The following is a 16,017-nucleotide window of genomic DNA, read 5'->3' as shown; positions in this document are numbered from 1 at the left end:
TACCTTGCTTTAAAAAGACCACACAAATCAGAATGCACCAACTCCAGCAAATCAAGCTTTCTTGAAGGCGGATGACTCTGAAAAGAAACTATTTTTGTTTACCGGCTAAGCAATGAACACACTTCTTCAGCTTTGCTTATTTCACTCCAGAAAGCAAATTTTTCTTAGCGAAACTATCAACCTCTTCTCACTCATATGACTCAAGCTTCTATGTCATAACTCTGATGAAGTATCATTCTCCACCAAGTTTATCAAGCCTCTAGAAGTAGATCCCTGAAATATGTACAAGTTAGCCAACTTGTCACCTCGAGCCATAATCATCGAACCTCTAGTAAGCTTTCACTGACCAGCACCAAGGGTGATAACATAACCCTCATCATCAAGGTTTCCGACAGAAATCAAATTCAAGCGAACATCTGGAGCATGCTTGACATTATTCAGAACTAGTTTAGAACCATTATTACTTTCCAAACAAATAGTGCCAATGCCAAGTACTTTAACTTCATCATTATTTACCATTTTTAACATCCCCAAATTACCTAGAGTATAAGAAGAAAATAATTTCTTCTTTGGCGTAACATGAGAAGTAGCACCAGAATTAACAAACCAGCTAGACTCATCACGAACAAGATTAATGACATTCTCATCACAAGCAACAAGAAGATCATCATTAGCAACAACCACAACACGATTTTCATTATCGTCTTTACTCTTTTATCGTCTCATATCTCTTTTATGCTTGTAACAATATTTCATGATATTCCCCTTTTTGTTGTAATGGCCACATATAATATTCTTGAATTTGGAACTCGACTTGCTTCTACTTTTATCTCTATCATTCAAACCTCTGGACTTGTTTCTCTTTCTCTCTTCAGTAACCAAAACATCAGAGTGTGAAGATAAAGAAGATGAGGCCTGAGATCTTCTTCTCATATCTTCATTCAAGACACCACTCTTAACATATTTCATAGTTACAACACCACTGAGAGCGGAATTAGTCAAAGAAACTCGAAGAGTTTTCCAAGAGTCTAGCAGAGTATTAAGAAGCCAAAGTCCCTGAATTTCTTCATCAAACTTTACACTCATTTCGGACAGCTGGTCAAGGACACCTTGAAAATCATTTATATGATCAGAAATAGGACTGTCATCTTTATACCTGATATTCATCAATTGCTTAAGCAGGAACAACTTGTTATTGCCGGTTTCAAAGCATAAAGTGTCTCGAGTTTGTCCCACAAACTTCTGGCATGTATCTCATTCACAATATGATTTCTAACATTATCTTCAACCCATTGTCTGATATAACCACAAACCTGTAAGTGCTCAAATTTCCAATCCTCATCTGTCATGGATTGAGGCTTAGTAGACGCAAACACAGGTAAATGCATTTTCTCGACAAAGAGAAGATCTTTCATCTTGTCTTTCCAAGTATGATAGTTACTACCATTCAAACACACCATCTTTCTCATATTTGCCTCTATCATTCAAATCAACAATCAATAACAACCAACGCTCTGATACCACTTTGTTGGAAAGACAGGGGCACTATAAAAGAGCCCACCAGGGTAGCAATGAAAGAATTTCCAAATCTAAACTTTCCCTTTCAACTTGAACCAAAAGGAGACAAGAAAATCCAAGCAAAATAAAATAATATGGCAGCAAAAAAATCACCACACAAATACGATAATTCAAGGATAAAACGAAGAACAAAAGACACCAAATTTACGTAGAAAACCCTTCGGTGTGAAGAGTAAAAAACCACGGGACCAAAACATCCACTATAATCACCAAGAATTACATTATTGTTCTCCAAAATTGCCACCAAACAAGTGTCAAACAACAAGCAACAATACATAAACCACAACACAAAACACTAGAGAAATAAAGGAGCGAAAGCACCAAAACGCAGCTGCTGTTCGGAAATAAAGAACATAAGATACAGGCCACCAAATCCATTTCCGTCAGTTCCTAATCAAAGATTGAGATGATAAGAATAACATGTCCAAAATTCAGCTCAATTGGACAAGAAACGAAGCGGAAATAGCAATTTGAAGTTGACAGCTATGGCTGAAAAATTTGGACGAAAATCTGTACTCTTTTTCTCTCTTTGGCTGCTGAAAACTCTCTTTATATGCCTCATAATATTGGGCCTATGGGCAAAAGTGGGTTGGTCCACATTAAGTTTTATTTATCCACATAGAAATGGACAAAGATCCATGACCCAACCAGACCGGATATTTTCTCTTACATAGAGCTGAAAATGTTGCTCGTCTTAGAAGTAAAAATTTCACGGGGCACATCACTTGGCATCACCATTAGATCTGTACCTATTTTTAAAAAGTATTTAATTGGTATCTAGTACTATTTGATAATTTCATATAAAAGTGTGTTTCTCTCCCTCTTCTTCTCTTATATTTAGGAGTTGGGATTAGTAGATTTTTCTATCAATAAATCCATGGTTTGAATCAGTTTTGTTTCGCTTTACATAAAACAATAAGTTTGTGATGGTTGATAAGTTTGAAAACAAATGGATATTATTGAAAAAGCTTGAAAATAATGGCAAATCATCATTGTTGTAAATGAGTTTGTTAGATTTGTGATTATGATTTGTTTTTTTTTATCATATATGAAACTTATGTTTTAAATTATTTAAGCTTATTTGAGATAGATTTTAGTGTTCAATATTGTGTTTGATTATCGAAATTCAAAGAAAAACTTCATTCAAATATGTCTGAAGTTTAACCCAATGAACGGACTAATTTCATGCAAAAATGTTTGAAGCTAAGCCTTGTTAAGACTATAACTTCGATAAAAAATGTTTGGAGTTATTATCAAATAGCCATTGTTTATTTTTCATTTTGTTTTTCTAGTTTTTGCATGATCTTATGACTAGATATAATTACATCTAGCAACAATAATCTGAAGTTAAGCCTTGTCAAGAACACAATTTCAATTAAAAAAATATCTAAGTTGCGGTAACTTCAATAAAAAATGTCCAAAGTTTGGCATTGTGAGGTGAATAACGTCAATGAAAAATGTTTGAAATAAGCCTTGCACACAGATCCCAAACTTCAGACAAAAATATCTGACGTTTGGCCTTCACAATTCTACGCTTCAGTAAAAAAAAAATTCTAAATCATCAATCGCATACATCTGAAGTTGTTCCTCAAGGCGATAAATTTGTGGAAAAAATCAACTTCGGATATAATTGAAATGTTAGTGGGATGTGTGCAGTTAGCCCGGCATAGAAGTCCAACTATAGGCCCAACTCATAACTGGACTCACTAAATAATGAAAGCCCAGAGATCGGCCCAAGGAGAAATGTTGGGCTTCTCTACAACATTTAAAACAAATAAAAGATCAATTACATTAAATAAAAATAATTTCTTTACAAGAGCCATTTTTGGATTGATATTTACATTTAAAGACTAAGTTTAATTATAAAAGGACGGATAATATTCATTTGCACATGATGCATAAATGTCAGATGTTTGGTCTTCACAAGGCTACACTTCATACAAAAATGTGTCATATACGAATTTCAACTTCAATCACACAAGTCTCAGTAACTTTGTAAATATTATTCTAAGTCTAGCTCCCAACTCCTCTTCTTTTTCCTTTCTCTTTTTGTATGTGAAATTTCAGAGTTTTAGACTTAATTAGGTAACTTAAGGATATTAAAAATTAACAAGTAACTTTATTTTGTATGTACATAGTAAAACAATGACCTAGTACTTTCAACTTTATGTGAAGCAGTAACATTTAGTGATGATAGCTAATTAGCTAAATAATGACTTATCATTTTTTTCACTTAAATAAAAAGACTAGAAATAGTAATACTCGTGCTTCCAAATATATTTTTTCCCCTCTTCCCTAACACGTACTAAAAAACACATACCTTTCCGTCTTATTCTATTTTCGAATGCATATTTTATATGGCAAACAGTAAAATCAACTAATATGTTAGAGGAAGAGAGAGAAGATTTATTGATTATTAAACAAACAAACTATTTTTTTTTTCCCTTTCCATAAGCGCATAATTCATATTTTAATCATAACCCATTGGGTGAAAATATCATATGAAAATAGCTCTTTTACCAATAGCAACTAAAAAACACATACCTTTCCATCTTATTCTATTTTCGAATGCATATTTTATATGGAACACAGTAATATCAACTAATATGTTAGAGGAAGGGAGAGAAGATTTATTGATTATTAAACAAACAAACAAAAAAAAATTTCCTTCCCATAATAAGAATATTCATATTTTAATCATAACCCATTGGGTGAAAATATCATATGAAAATAGCTCTTTTACCAATAGCAACTAAGATAACAAAAATAAATAAAATGCACTTTTGTCGTAGTGTTAATAATTTAAAATGATCATTAACAAGAACATTAGATTCGATCTATAGTTAATCAAAGTTTAATAATAGATCATCAACAAATGATTGTTGGAACAATCATGCCAAAACCTAGGCACTTCAATCATATCAATCCTTCTTTATCAAACCAATATTAATAAACTTCAATATTGTTATTTAAAATAAATGCATTTAATTTTTTTTATGTGGTCTTTGTTTCCTTATTAAGTTATTCCTTTGTCCTGTCTTTTTTTTTTTTAGTATTTTCTCTTAGTTAGTAGTGTTTTATATAAATATTAGTGGAGCTGTTAATATTTAAAAAATATTTGATAAAGAAAGTGTCATATTAAAATTTAAAAGTGTTCATACTTAAATATTATTTGAATAATTTAAAACTCTAAAAGTTGTATCGAATTTAAATAGTGAAGTGATGTCAAACTTCTTTGGTGGGATGAATCATTATCTATTAATTATTTTTTAAACGAATCAATATCTAATAATATGTTGCTTTGCCAAAATTAATTCCTTATATATGTGTATATTTATTTATCAAAAAAGAGTCAGAAACACCCTTTATATATTGAAATTGATTCAAAAATATCCTCTATTAATTTATTGGGCCAGAAATATCCTTCAAATATTTAAATTGGTTCAAAAATACCCCTCCACCCATCTTTATGACTCAAAAATACCTTTGCAACTAATGATTTTTTAAAATCATAATTAAAAATACAGAAAAGGGTCAAAATATCCTTCAATTATTAAAATTGATTCCAAAATACCCTCAGTTAACTTATTTAGCCAAAAATACACCTACATTCACCTTTATGGCTCAAAAATACTCTTGCAACTAACTTTTTAAAAATTATAATTAAAAATTTTATTAAATACGTGACAACTTTCTATTGGTTAAAACCAAATAAATTAAAATGTTAAATTCAATTTGAATCTAACTCAAACTACCCGACCCAAATCGTACAAAATTTGCCCCAACTAAAACAACCGGATAGTATGAGTAATATTTGCTATCAAATGCAAGAACTTTGTTGACTTAGAGTCTGTCGGTCTAATGTAACGTTGTGAAGAATTCTATTCCTTAATTAGAATGTTAGGTTGGTATTTCTTTGTGATGTATATTGCTTTGTGTTATCTAACAAAACGAATTGAGATGTTTTGGTTGTGCCAGGTCTTAGGCAACACTATCTTGTTACTTCCTCCATTTCATTTTACGTGACACATTTAGTTTGTATTCAAAAAAATACTATATTCTTTAGTTGTCACTATTTTTGCTTATATACATCAATTTGTCTTGCCACCACTGACAAGTGCATTCACCGTACAAGATCACTTCACGCGACACACTTCACACATTCACCGATCAAAATTATGATTAATTTTGTAAGGTTTAGATCGGGTAATTTTAGTTGAGTCCGAATTGGGCTTAACATTTTAATTAATTTAATTTCGACCAATAGAAAATTATCACGTATTTAATAAATTTTTTAATTATGATTTAAAAAAATCGTTATTTGCAATAGTATTTTTGAGTCATAGAGATGGATGGAGGGTGATTTCTGAGCCAATAGGTTTAACAGAGGGTATTTTTTAATTAATTTCAATACTTGAAGCGTATTTCAGACCCTTTTACGAATTTTTAGTTATGATTTTAAAAAATCATTAGTTGCAAGGATATTTTTGAGCCATTAAGATGAATCGATGAGTATTTTTTGAACCAATTTCAATACTTGAACGATATTTATGTCCTAATAAATTAACAAAAGTATTTTTAAGTCGTACTCATTTTAATACTTAAAGGATATTTCTGATGGTAGATGGAAGTCTAACACGTATTGGTATACTTAATTTGTAGTCCTGATTAGTATACTTTAATAATTCGCAATTGTTTAATTATCACAAACTTAAGGTCCACAGCCAGCTGGTTCAGGAATTGTCATCATAATGAAAGAAAATTTTAAAAATCCTTGGACTTGCTTGAAATCAGCATAAAAATAAAAAAAAGTTCGGTGGAATCAATTTGTAATTACATTAAAGATTAAATTAAGATTAGAATAATGTTTAGGTACAAAAACATAGTTGGGACTGACAATAATTGTGGTGAATCGGTATATACTCATATCATTAATTAGACATTTTAAATTTGAGTTTTGAGTATAAAATCAAAATACTTTATCGTTTTTATTGTGAATTTAGATTAATCAAACCCTAAAACAGGTACTAAAAATTCGGATGGAAAACTAAAAAAAAATTATAGATGTCGGATGAAAATTGAGTGTCAATAGTGGGGACCTCGGATTTAAGCAAAGATTAGGGAAACTAATAGCATTTTTAGAGTCCGTAGACAGAGTCCGATTGGTTGGTTGAGATAACCAAGAAAAGTTTTAATTAATTTATTCATAAAAGTTATTTAATTAATTAATTAATACTGAAAGACGACAAATTTGCATTAAGTCATTAGGACCCCATTAATTGGAGCACTTACTTGGGAGGATGAAAAGGACTGTCATGACTTTGAAGTTTTCTAAGAATTAAGTAAAATAGATAATCATATAATTACAACAAATTTTGAGTTTTAAATAAATTGTAAAATGGTTAATTAATAAAACGAAATTGATATACAATAGTTTTTATATTAGTTGTTCATAATATTAGTATTAAATAATTCCTTTCAGTATGTCACGGTAAGTATTTCAACAATATTTCATGTCATGAAAAAAAATGATGGTACTGTTCTTCCTTTTTCAAAACTTAAGAATTAAAAGGTTAATTAGTTAATTATTTTTTAATATTCTTGGTCAACCACAAGGACAAAAAAATAAAGTAAGTTGACCCTTTAGATTATGTTGACAAGAAAATTAGTACTATTACTGTATATCTTAATTAATCTAAGCAAGGATGTGAGAGTTTCAATTGAGAAAGGAAAAGGTTAAGCTTTTATTACTGTCACACCTAGGAACTCTATTATTTGCAATAATTTGACTATTTTTCTTTTTAAAAAATATATATCGAATATACTCAAAAGCTCCTACATCTATTTAAAAATATATACATATCGAATAATACAAAAAATGTTCCTAATACTAATACTATGGATGTTGATTCAATCTGGCAGGCGGAATGAGCCCCAAAGATGTCTTACTATTATAGGAAGGCATATAAGTCATTAATTACTTTAAGAAATACACAAGAATAAAATATATTATTCATTACCAAAGTTTTTATATGAATGCAACAAAACTTCAAGTTCAACGACAAATAAAAAGGTCATGAGGAAATGAAATTTTAGGGGTGATTTGGTAGGAGGAATAGGGAATAACTAATTTCAGAATTAATTTTAGGATGAATTTATTTCATGTTTGATTTGATAAAATGCATGGGATAGCTCATTCCGGGATTAATTATCCCAGAAATATAATGTTATTTTTATCCCTTCGAAAGGATAGAATAACTAATTTCGAGATAACTAATCATAGGATAGTAAATCCAAGAATAACTAGTTTCTCAACTAAACAATCCCTAGAGGTTAAATATGAATAATTAAAAAATAAATGACATGTAAATTAAAATATAAGGAGTCAATAAAAAGGTTGAGAATCATGACATTTTTTATATAAATTTCAACTGAGACAACATAATAGGAGATTTTTTTTTCATTTGTCTTAGCTTTAAAAAACGGAATTATTTGATTCTAATAACTAATAAGTAGTGATAAATATCAAGAAATTAATCGAGATGAACAAACAGACTCGAGCACTGGGATTATAAAAAACAAAAATATACGACTACATGGTACTTGGAAAGAAAAGTGGAAAGTTAGGTGATAATGAAATATGATGGGGACATGAAAGATACAATTAATTACCAGGAAAGCACTGGCAAAGATCTTCTGAAAGATGGATTAGATTTATAAAGATTTAACCCAATTCTGTCACTCAATTACAACTCTTTCTTTTTCCTTTTTTTCTTATTTTTGCTGAATCTTTTGTTTCTGTTTGTCAATATCTGTCACCAGTAGAGTACTATATGAGTACATATATGTATCTATATTAATAAAAATTTCTGGCACTGTAAAATTTAAAGTCTTTGTATAGGGGTTTGGTGCCCAAAATTTGTCGGGGCTTACCATATGTACTTCAGAGCTTTAAGACATACTTTCCAGTCCAGCAAGCAGCCAAACCATACTGTTTGTCTATAAATTTTATACACTAACGGATCGTTTGGTAGAATGTATTGAAAAACTAATGTATACATTAGTTTAATATGTATTACCAATATCTTGTTTGGTATACTTTTACACGCTATGTATAACTAATGCTTTTGCACACTATGTATAACTAATGCTTGCATTAGTTATACATTTTATTGTGTATTGAGGTGTGTATTACTACTACCTCAAAATTCATGGTATTAGCAGTGCAATAGATCCAATATATGCATTAACATGATTAAAAATACTATTATCCCTCAAAAAGATTTTACATCTTTTCCGACATATATATGGAGGATATTTTTGTAGATTTTTTTTTATTTTTTAAGAAATTATTTAATTCATGTTATTTTATTACATCAAACCAAACATTGTATAAGAAAAATACAAACATAACTAATGCAAGCATATCTAACACAAGCATTACTAATACAAACATAACTAACACAAGTATTACTAATACACTATATGTTGTATTATTCTTATACACTCTACCAAACGACCCTAAAGAGTATTAAAATAATATTTACATTTATATTTATGAGAGCACGTTACTTAAATTCACAGCTAGTGTAATAAATAAATAAATAATTTAATTGTATAAATAATTTTTTTTATCGACAGCACATATTTCTTCCGTTTTAAATTATTCGTCCCAAATTTTCTAATTTGATTTTCCATTTTACTTGTCTTTTTTCATTAATGAAGAAGAGACAAATTTTTTTTTTCATGTTTTACTCTTTGCATTAATTACTTTTTCTTCAAATTAAAATGTAAACATCATTTAACATGGGTATTATAGTAAATTAGACATGTTATTAATTGTTTTTCTTATTCAATGTGTCATCTCAATTTAAAACAGATAATTTGAGACGGAGGAAGTATATAGCACTTAACCTATTATAGTAAATAATTTGTAGCTTATTTCTCTCATAATAGTCGTGCATATCTTATACTCCTAACGTAAGTCTGCATATCTAAAGACAAAGTTAGTGCTGATTTTGGTTATAAATCGTGCGCTTCACTAACAAAATACTCCCTCCGTTCTAAATTTTCTAATTTGATTTCTCATTTTACTTGTCTTTTTTCATTAATCAAGAAAAACAAAAAAAAATTTCCATGTTTTACCCTTTGCATTAATTATTTTTTCTTCAAATGAAAATGTAAATATCATTTAATAGGAATATTACGATAAATTAGGCGTGTTATTAATTATTTTTCTTAATTAATGTGTTATCTCAATTTGAAACGGATAATTTGGGACGGAGGGAGTAGATACGGATCTGGTTATACAATATGTTGGCTATAGTTATTTATTGGTTTTTTTAAAATTATTATTATTAATTTAAATGCAAGCAATATAAGTATTGCATTTGAAAGTTATATATATATATATATATATATATATCCCCTCTTAGATATAACTTTCTTGATGTCAATGTCTAACCCTTCACATCACATATTAGTAGTGCCTGAGGCCCTGAGAGGTTTAATCTTAAAAAAAGGCACTGCATTTCAATTTAACTTTCTATGTTAGCTTACATGTATAAAAAATGAATCCCAAACAGTTGCTAATGATTTTTTTTAAAAAAAGAAAAAAGGAGAGGAAAAAATCTTGTTTTACCTCTTCATGGGAGCTTCATTCTTTTTGCTTTTTTTATATTGGAACTCACAATTTTAAAATTGAAAGTAAAAGTGTTTACCATCCCATAAACTCCCTCTTATCATAGCGGACCACCGAAGGCTAATTTTGGGCGTTTCGGCACCTGTTAAGTTTGAAATAGTATAATTATATAAAAAATGTATTAAAATTGATATAGAACTTATAAAAACACCGAATAAACCAAGAAAATAGATGTATGTTTTAGTTTTGAGACAGAACTTTAAAGTTTTCAATGTTAATATATGTGTTCGAACCTCTCGAACACCTACGATCCCTAAATCCTCAGTCCGCAACTGTCTCTTATTGAAGAAAAAATCATTGGAAAACTGTCCAGTAAAAGAAAAGGTGGTCTTAAAAATGAGTGTGGCTTGAATGTCAATCCACCGTAAAGGGGCAAGATTGCTTCTCTCACCAAAAAGGATAATAGGATCAGTCCCAAAGTTTCGTCTTCTCTACTTTTCTCATTCCTATTACTCGTATTATTTGTAACAGTTACTTTTTTTATAAAAAAAAATAATAAATAGTTATTTCAAATTATTTAATCATATTAAAAATTAAGGTAAAATTAATTTTTCATTTTATATTTAATATAATCTTTCTTAAAAATTAGAAAATCCTTAATTATGGAGTGTTATTACTTCTTAAAGTTGTTATCAAATGAATTTATTTCTAGATGTATATTTTAATTTTCTACTCATTTCTGTTGATATGTATGCAACATTAATTTGGGAATTGCATATTTATTAATGGAGATAACAAATAAATGAAATTTGAGTAAATATCAACGGAGAGAGGTTATAGCTTAGATATAAATAAGATTAGAGCAATCAAATTTCCCCATACCCCACTTGTGATGCTTTGCCTTTGCCTTTACATTTCTTATGGGACGTGTAAAGCAAAAGGCGAGGGAAATAAGTGGATTTTTAACTTATTTTTTGTTGTTTTATTAGTAGAAATAAAATATTATTTCAAGAGTATTAAAATATAATTTGAGACCTGATATATTATAATTTTGAAAAATACTATAATAGAAAATCAGGTGTCGAATCAAAGTGAGGGTTGCGATTCGAGGTCGTGGTGAGATTCGAGAGTCGAGTCTCAGGTTGAGGTCGGGTCGAATCTCAGGCCAACTTCTGTACCTGCCTCCAAATCGACTTCTTACCCTAACACAAGACCTAAACTTGACTCTCGATCTCGACCCTGACCGAGGATCCAACTCTCGATCTCGACCTTGACCCATGATCTAACTCTCGATCTCATGAACCCTAACCCATGATTTGGGACATTAGACTCAACCTCGAACCAAAACCAACACCGAAGATCTGACTCCAACTCCCGATCGAGATATAACTTCCAACCCTACCCAAAGATCTAGGACCTAACTCCTGATCCCTGCTCTAATCCAGGTACTGACTCCCAATTTCTCGACTTGGACCCCCACCCAAACTCTAAACTTAGCATGAAGATCAATTCCAAATCCCAATCAAAATTCTATTCTCGATCCCAACATAGGACCTGACTCTTAACCCCAATCTTGATTAGAAACTAAGCATACATCCTGATATGGACCTAAGTTTTGACCTAAAACTCAATTCTAATTCGAAACTTGGGCCCTCAAATCTAATCTTGACTTGGGATCCAGCCTTGACCTGGACTAACTCCTGACCCTGGTTTGGGAGTCAAATTCTAGATAGAGGTGGGAATTAGAAATTATGTCTCGAGTCATGGTCAAATTTCAAGTTAGAGTCGGATGATAAGGTTGAAAAAAAACTTTTGAAAAATATTTTCTTACTTTATCGGAAAGTCATTTTTCTCAAATTTAAGAAAAATAATTTCATTTGAAACCAATTTCTATAACATTTAAATCTAACATATTTTCCTCCGTACCAAACACCCCTTGAGGGAGTACCTATTTTCTAAAAAAAATCTACTACATCATTTACGTACTCTAAAAAATAGGGAGGAAAAGGCTAAACATATGAGAATTTGATTTTAAATATATCCTACAACAAAATATAATAGATCAAATAGTGAAAGTTCAAGTTGTATTATACCCAAACCAAATTTAAACAATGATCCTATTACCAGAAAAAAAGATCATCAAGTGTTATTTTTTACTTGTTTTAACTTTAGATTTAGCTTTATAAATTTTTGAATGAACCATGTGGAGATTAGATTATTCCAAAACATAGAATAAAACTCCCAAAAAAAAAAAAAGTTAAGTAGACCATGTGGACACCAAGTGAGGAGGCAAGTTCACGTGAGAGGAGGAGAGGGGTTAAGCCACGTAGGTTTTGTGGGGCCCACAAGATTTTTTAAAAAAGGGTTGCGTTTATTGCGGGTTAATTAAAGTTGGAGGATTTGACTGATTCTTTTAACAAGGCAAAGGCATGAAAGTGACTGCTTCCGCCCCAAACTTCAACAACCTTCACGTGAGACCCTAACCCTAAAGGATTCGATCGATTTGGAAAAAAGTTATCTCGAAATTTATCATTTTGAAGTAATTTTGGGATTAATTATCCCATGCATCGCTAATGGACAGAAAATGACACTATAATTGCGAGGTTAATAATCCTCAAGATTAGTTAGTTCTTGCGAGTCCTAAAAGTTGATGGTTATATTTAAAGCACATTAAATCCAGCATAATAGAAGACTAATGCATGCAGTAAGAGAATATTTCTTATTTAATTACAATCGCGCGTGTATTAGCTTGTGAAATTGTATTTATGAAAGAACTTGGTGAATTATAATGAATTTTCAAACCAAGTTAATTAATGTATCATAGAGTCACATCTTGACTTATTTTTAAGCACCTTAATGTGTTATTAACAATTTATAAGTTTTAAACTCAGTTTTTGTAGAGATATAATAAAAATAATGTCATACACAAATTTTGTGGTACGAAGCATTAATGTAATGAATGGTTGTGCTCTTATTTAAATCCACTCCTATAGACTCAAAGTTGAGGCAGAGGCGGAGTGAACCCTCTTTAGGGATTCGTTCGAACTCTCTTCGACGGAAAAATATACTATTTATACATGATTAAATTATTTTTTTTATGTGGTTATAGTAGGTGTTGAAACCCCCCCTTCGACTTAGTTTTTCTTTGAATATTGAACCCCCTTACTTAAAATTTTGGCTCCGCCTCTGAGTTGAGGTTTGCCTCATCTAAAGAAATTACTAACAAAGTTGAGGTTTGCCTCATCTAAAGAAAAGAAATTACTCTTAGTGTCTCTAAAAATAGCCGGTCTTGAACTTCTAATTTCTAAATGTCTGATTTTGAATTTTGAATTTTTAAATTAAGTTGTTTTGAATTTTTGTCTTCGCTAAATAAATTTAAATGGTTGACTATAAGATAATTTTTACTAATTCTGTAAGTTCATCGTCTTAAAATATCATGAACGCCTGTTTAATGGACAAGAGTTAGAATGTCTGCCTTATGAACAATAAATCTAAGTTTTAACTTTTGTTTAAAATGCGGAACGTTTGATCAATTATGCAGGTTTATTATCTTGAAATATCATGAAAGTCCGTCTCATAGTCAAGAATTAAAACATCTGTCTTACAAGAAAAACATATTAAGCGGGGGCTGAAAAATTAAGACCATCCCTTTATGGAGGCTATTTTCGTAAGACTCTTTTTATGGGGACAAAATATTAAAACCAACTCACTTTAGGCCATTTCTAAACTTAATCCGCCCCATTGTACGAAATTTTCTTAGTTCTCCGCACCTGAGGTTTGTGCGCCTTTCCGTAATTTGCCACAATTCCGTTGAACTCTGACCCAATATCGACACATCTAACACATGAACAGCTCTGATATTAACATTTCTAACAACTCAATCCACTAGTAATATTGTCCTCTTTAAACCTAATTATGCACGGTTTTGAAATGCATTACCAAGATGTAAGACTTGTTTATACATTTTCAACATCTCTGCTATATTTTATCAATATAAAACTCTTACTTTAAGCTAAAATTGTTACATAAAATATCATCGCAACCCAGCCCACGTGACCTTAAAACACATCATTAAAGAGTGTGGATGAGTTGGGGGCTAAGAGACAACAAACAATATGGGACTGGATGTATCAAAAGCTTGGGTTACATTAATGTAGACAACATTGTGAGTTGTTAACAATTTGTCATGGGAATTGTCTTTTGTATTTTCTTTACATTATATTCGTTGTGAAAGTTTGGTCAAGCTTTTGGTGCAGAGTTTCCTAGGTTTAGGATTCATGGATGGACAGGTGAAAGTTAAAGATTTTGTAGACAAGACTTCCTTTGCTCTGAGTTCCATAACACACTGCCCATTCTCTTCATCATTTTTGTATTCTACTCCCCACCCCACCCCACCCCTTCTCTTCTCTCTTATTTTCTTTTAAAAAAAAATTGATTATTTTAAATAATACTCCTTCCATGTTAGATCTTATTTGATAAGGCTAACTTTTTTGTAAGCTAAACCTCATTTGTTGGTATCGTCACAAGAGTATTATTAATGGATTGCTCCTGTTTTTATGAAAGAATGTCTTCATCCTATGTGTTGTATGTCTCGAAGGTAAGGCTTATATCCCCGTCTTATTTATAAGATATAATATACCACCCCAGTAAATCTGAGAAATTATAAAATAAAAATAAAAAGATCTTATTTGATATGCATAAATGTGACAATAAAGCGTGAAATAGATTAGTATTAGATTGAGTTGATAGAATTGACAAATGATAACTTGAATATGGAAAGTGGAGTTAATATTTAGTATGCGTTATATCATTTCATTTGTAAGATGTGTCAAATCGAAGCATAAACTAATCAAAATAAGTACTCTATTAATTAATTGTATTTTTCTGAATTATTAAAAGAAGAAAAAGATTATCCATTTAATAAGAAATGATTTTTAAGCACCAAAGAACAAAAAAGAAGATTAACTTTATTGGAAGAGAGAGAGAAAATAATACAATTATCTTTTCCTTATGGTTTTTATTAAAAATATGTTTTTTTCTTTAGTACTTCCTCCGTTTAAAAAAGAATGACCTACTTTGACTTGACATAAAGTTTAAGAAAATAAAAAAGACTTTTGAATGTTGTGGCCTTAAATTAAAGTAATGTCAAATGTACCAAAATGCTTTTTAAATTGTGGTCATAAACATACCATGTGGAAAGTTGAAATTAAAGTATTGCCAAAAAAGGAAATGGGTCATTCTTTTCGAAATGGACTAAAAAGGAAAGTAGGTTATTCTTTTTTAAACTGAGAGAGTATGTTTTTTATTTATCGTCTAAATTATCGTCTCTATATTTTGCAAACTATTAATTTTCACATGACGCATCCTCAATTTCGAACCCAAGATAAATATTACATTTTACTTGTAGTGACCTTGATCAAAGCTTAAATCTAACTACGAACTATAATTTTGTGTTTTCCCTAACAGATAAGAGTACAAAATGTGTATGTGAGTAGTGTCTCTTCTTAAATTGATACTTTAATTTGAGTCAATGAGAGTTGTTTAACAGAAAAACGATTTTCTAATAACTCACATACTATATATAGATTTTATTATGTTGAAACCTAACTGCGCTTAAAGCCCTGAACCACCAATTATTGAAAATACAAAACTATAAGAGATATATAAATCAAAGCATTAAACTACTGTCAAGGAGTGAGAGAAAGGCTTTTTAAAATTTTGAAAATATTAATTATACTTTACAAAGTAATTACTTGTTCCTAGCTAAAAGACATCTTTTTCGAACTTGACAGGAACTT

Source organism: Capsicum annuum, chromosome 1, assembly GCF_002878395.1.
Source record: "Capsicum annuum cultivar UCD-10X-F1 chromosome 1, UCD10Xv1.1, whole genome shotgun sequence".
Taxonomy (NCBI): domain Eukaryota; kingdom Viridiplantae; phylum Streptophyta; class Magnoliopsida; order Solanales; family Solanaceae; genus Capsicum; species Capsicum annuum.
Note: the sequence above shows the minus strand (reverse complement) of the source record.